Here is a 6,000-nt window from a genome sequence, read left to right on the forward strand (position 1 = left end):
ATAGAAATTCTACAAAGGGAGAGTGGTTTTCTCTTCTCTCTTTCTTCTTTGTAGAAGCATGATTTAAGGGTGATTGTTTATTCTTTTTTTTTTCTCTTTTAGATGTTTCTTTTGCAAAAATGATAAGAAAAGCTCAACTCACGTGATACATCTGATATACACCTGATACACGTTCGATACGCTACTAATATACACTTGATACACTATTGATATCCACTTTGATACACATGATACACCTGTGATATACACTTTATACACTTGATACCTTTCAAATATGCTTGATACACTTGATGTACACTTAATATACATTTGGTACACACTTGACTTAATACACACTTGATACATGTGGTATACACTTGAGATACACTTGGTACACATTTGATACACACTTGATACATTTAGTATATACTTGATACACACTTAAAATACCAAATATTTAGATTTTTTATAGAAGATTTTGAACTATATTAAAGGTTTAGGAAAAGAAAAATATGTATTTTTTTTTTTTGTAAAAATATAAACCACAAACACATATTATATTATAACTAAAACTAAAATAATTTATAACCTAAACGCAAACTATTATAACCTAACTATAATAACATATAACTATAATAGCATAGAACTATATTAACTTATTCTTGTCCCAAATGTCTCTAGAAAAAGTATTTCACGCCTTTTGACCCTAAAGTTGATAAAGATCAACTTATTTACAAAAATATCATTAGCATATTTACTTAATTGCCATTAAATTAAAAACCTTTAATATTTTGTCATTTTTAATATGTATGTATGTAAATATGTGTATTATGTGTATTGGGTGTACATGTGTATTAAGTGTGTATTAGGTGCATCAGGTGTATCAAGTGTATATCGATTGTATCAAGTGTATGACTTCGATTGGACTTTTGTCTAAACTCAAATTGTCACCCACTATAATTTTCCTTTATATTAATTGCATTAATATAAAATTCTCATAATTAGTATGGACAATCCAAATTATTTCCTATACTTATCCGTAGTTATGTAATGAATGAACCTAATATACCTACAAAATTAGAACCTTCAATGTAGGAGATTAATTAATTAAACTTTTTTAATTCAATTAATCAATATTTATTAACAATTGGTCACTCTAGTAAAGACAAATAGTTTCACTCTTCACAAATATATTTCTGTGTTCATGGATATAACCAATCAATAGTGATTTGACCCTTCACAGTTACTCATAACTATAACTGGGTCAAATTATCGTTTTACCCCTATAGTTACATCTAACTCCTTAAATACCATTGATCTCTTTGATGAACAAATAGCTTATAGTCCAATTATAAACTAGCACCTCTTAGACCAATGAGTGATAAGGTCAGATTTATTGTTGAAAACCTAGAATTAGATATTAAAGGAGAAATGATTTACTATCCTAAGGAATGGGAAGGAATGAACTTCATCTTGTGTAGTTGCATTTCTAGCTCTTTACTCTTAAACAAATCTCCATTGTTGAGTTAACTATCATGGTCACTCTCTCCCATATAGATCAAAGGACCGTTGTCATAAATAGGACTTCACAACTCACTCAAGATTAAGGTCATGTCTCCTATGGTCATCCTAAGAAAATATTGGTTGCTTCAAGTATTGTTGCACTTCGGTCTTCAATGCAAAAAATCGTCCAAGTCTAAAAAATAGTGGTGAAAGAAACGAGGCAGCAACTGAATGGATTATTAAAAGGAATAGAGACTGCAAAACAGAAACTAGATTAGTGAAAGGCTGAGTCACGGAACACGCTCTCTTTAAGACGTTTTGCGGCTCTGCTCTGAATCGTGCAAATAAAATTATGTCTCGTCGTCCCTAGGATAAAACAGAATTAGTTTTGCACATAAACTAATTGGAACCGAAACACTAAAAAAAGAACACAACTCGGAAAACTTTGTAAGAAATGAGAAGAATGTTTTTGTTGTGTGTTTTGAGAATGAGAGTGAGAGATCTATTTATAGTGGTGGAGGATCAGTAACGGTCAAAAGAATTTAATTGTAAAACGTTACAAATTTATTATAATAAAACTTTTAACGGTCAAAAAATTAATTCGTAACGTTTAACGGTCAATAAATTTTTCATCCAATAATCCCCTACTTGAAATTTTTTTACTATCAGTCCCCCATTTGAAAATTTTTAAGAAACATGGCTTCTCCTAAGACCAAGAATCCCTTCTTGATGGCAAAGGTTTAGGCTTTCCCTAAACCAATGAACTCTTCAATATTTTGTGAACAACGATATGAAGAACTTTGCAACAGAACAAGGTGAGTGATGCGCAAATGCAATGAAGAAAATAATGGTGGGGAACTACTCTTGCTCAAAACAAAATTGTAGCTTGCATGAAGAACGCACTGAAGTTTGCACAATAAACACATTTGTCTTCTTCATTAAACAAATTTGATGATTATAAAAGAGTTTCATAATTTGCTTCAAATAAATCGATTTGTTAAATTAAATAACTTCCAAAAGAAAAAGATTAGTCGCAACCCCAATAATTTGGGACAAATTTTGAAGAAAGGAATGCATCGGTATAATTCCAAATAAGAAAAGTATATGTAGAAAAATCTTTGAAAGTTAAACTTTGATGTTAAGAATTTGCACATGACAACATAAAGAAACCAACTGCCTTATAAAAAAAAAATATAATGTCAACTAATTGAAATCTCCAACAGTGGATCTAGTAAAATTTCTAAGGTATCTAGCATGAGCGATGGAGATTATGGGGCAACATATTTGAGAGCTGGAAGTGCAATTGTGTTGAACTTGGTTAAAAATATTCTTGCAAATGTTCGTGGAATTTCGACAGCCAAAGAGCTTTGTGAGAAACTTGAAGCAATGTATATGATATGAATCACCCAAACATCACATTGCTATTTATATTTTATTTAATAATTTTGATGTCATTTTATTAGTTTTTTTTTTTCATTTTTATTCTTTTAATAACATTTAAGTATGCCTAATTTTGTTATTTTATTACGTTGAATTAGGGTTTTTTTATTGGGGTGAGATTATTTAAGTCTGGCCATTAGGTTGTAAAAACAAATTTTGACATATTGAATTTGGAATGAGATTTTCCTCTATGTTGATATGATGGAGATTCATCACCCGCCATTGTAATTCTTGATCTAGGGTTGCATGCTTGAGCATTTAGGTAAAGTCTGATCATCTTGTTTGTGGAGTGTTCAAACCTGGAGTCTTATCTTGGTCTTTTATCAAAAGGTAATCTAATTCTATCCCTTCCCTTTGGATTGCTGTCAAATCGACTTAAGAGTTTTAGCAATTTAATATTAAGGGTTCACCAATTGTGTTCCTACTTTTCAAATCTCAGAGTTTTCATATCCTTTAGTATTAGAGCCTAGGCTCTAGATTGCTTTCTTGATTAACTCTAGTTTCTAATTAGAGTTTTTATTTTGTTCTTGATTGAAAAAGTAAAATAAAGTAATTATGAATTGAATTAAAATTAAAATTAAAGGTCGATGCTTTCAGGCAAATTAATCTTAAAGTTGAAAAATAATGGAATTTGATAGATGAAACATAAGTTTGACAATTGAAGAAAAATTTGAAACAAGCATACCAAGCAAGCACGTTAATTAAGTTGCTCAGCTTGAGTTTTAAGCTGCTGAAATTCATAAGAAAAATATTAGTTATCTCAAAGTTAAGTTTCATCCGAGAAGAAGGCCCACTAAAATTCGAGGCATGGATTCAAAGCTTAGAGAGGCTATAATGGAAGATTTTGCAGAACTACATAGTGCATGCTGTAAGAATTTTTTTCACAAAATTGTAATCCAATTAGAACGAAGTAGGATGTGTCGAGCCTCAAGTGAAAGAACATGCAAACCAAAGCACAATCAATCATCCAAAGAAGAAAAGACACAAATTTTCAAGAGCATAAAAAGAACTGGATAGAGAGAATTGTGGCATGAAGAATGAAGAGACATTGGAAATAAAGAGATGAACCATTTTCAATCAAAATTAAAGAAAGAGAACGAGGAGGCAAAAACTCTGGTAGAAGAGAGTGTGAAAGAAGAATCTGACAGTAGCATGTAATGTTATAAGAATGAAGGAGAAATTGATCGAGTGAGTCCAATTTTGAGAATACGTGAAGAAGAAATTATCTCTTCAAAGCCACTCATATTTGAGTCTACACACAGGAGAGTTTGTTATTACCTAGCTAGCAGGACGTAATCTTAGATTAGTATCTCGTACTTCTTTTGAGTTTTTGTAGGATGTTGAAACTTTGACGCTATGAAGCAAAACTCAATGATTTAGCTTAGTTCTTTTGATGGTCACATTTGGAATAAGGGTTAGATTGATCAATACCTTTTACAAAGAAATTTAAAACAGTATCAATACTTGACATGTGACTACACAAAGCTACTTTGAAAGGGAGACTATCCAAGAGATGTCCAAAGAGGTTATACATCATTTTCTTCTCATGACTCAAGACTATTTTACAAGGCTTTGATTTTGGATTTGAGAACGAAACTTCAAAAGAAGGAGAGGATGATATGAACAACCCTAGACACATCAATTTATTATTTATATGTTATTTAACAATTTTGATGTCATTTTAATATTTTTCTAGCTTTATTCTTTTTAATAACATTTAAGTATGATTAATTTTGTTATTTTATCATGTTGCATTATGGTCTTTTATTGGGAGACTATTTAAGCTTGACCAAAATTTGGACACTATTCTCAAAGTGAAAAAACAATCGAGTACCAAAAGAACAAGGTACACTTCTTTTAAACCTTCTTCTATAAAAAGATGAGTTTTCTATGAAAAGAAAGTCTAAATCAAAGGAGCCTAAAGAGAGAAATAGAGATATTAAACATTGGAAATGTCAAGGATTAGGTCATCTCGCTAGAGATTGTCCAAATAAAAGGAATGACCATTTAAGATGGTGAGGTAGTAATCGAGGGAGAGAAAAGTGAAAATGATGAGGATAAAGAAGTCATTGTTGAAGTAGGAGAGGCTAGTGATAAGAGTTTTGAAAAACTAATAGTTGGAAATGTGTTTGTAAATACAAGAGCTTTAAGTGCTCAAGTTAAAGAAGATATAGTTCAAGAATAAAGGGAAACGTTGTTTCATACTTGATGTCACATGAATAGAAAGGCATGTTATGTAATAATTGATGGTGGGAGTTGTATTAATGTTGTTAGTACATTACTTGTCAAAAGATTGAGTTTGACAACGACGTCACATCTTAACCTTACAGATTTCAATGGTTGAACAATAGTGAGAAAGTGCGAGTGAATAGACAATGTCTTGTGACTTTTGTTTATTGGAAGATATAATGTTAGTATCTTATGTGATGTTACACATATGCATGTTGGAGAAATTTTGTTGGAAGGTCATGATAATTTGATAGAAAAGCTATTCATGATGTTTATCTTAACTGTTACAAATTCACCAAAGATGGAACAAAAAAACGATTCTTCTTCCTTTGTCCCTTAAAGATGTGTATGATGAGATTAGCAACACACGTTCTTAAAACAGAAGGGAAGGGCAAACTTCCTGCCCAACAACCATGTAAATATGAGTGCTGTTATTTTAAGAAGTGGCAAAATTTTGAATAAAAATGGTGATATATCTTTGTTTCAAAATGATTCTAACTTAGAGAATGTTGATTCAAATGCCAAAAAAGAAAATAAGGTACAAACTAACTCCTCTTTTTCTAATGCTTCTTCTTATATTAATAATGATTCAAGAAACATTGTTGATAATCTTCTACCTCTATTTCCTTTTAGGTTAACTTAACCAAGGAAGGAATTCAAGAATGACAAAGAACTCCTTGAAGTCTTTAAAAAGATAGAAGTAAATCTACCCCTCTTGACGGCAATCTAGAGCATACCGAGGTACGCAAAGTTTCTTAAAGAGTTATGTACTCACAAGAGGAGTAGGAGCCAAGAAAAAGTAATGGCTAGTAAAAATGTGTTTTCACTGTTAAAGAAGAATCTTCCAGA

The sequence above is a fragment of the Cucumis melo genome, chromosome 2, assembly GCF_025177605.1.
Source record: "Cucumis melo cultivar AY chromosome 2, USDA_Cmelo_AY_1.0, whole genome shotgun sequence".
In the NCBI taxonomy this organism is placed as follows: domain Eukaryota; kingdom Viridiplantae; phylum Streptophyta; class Magnoliopsida; order Cucurbitales; family Cucurbitaceae; genus Cucumis; species Cucumis melo.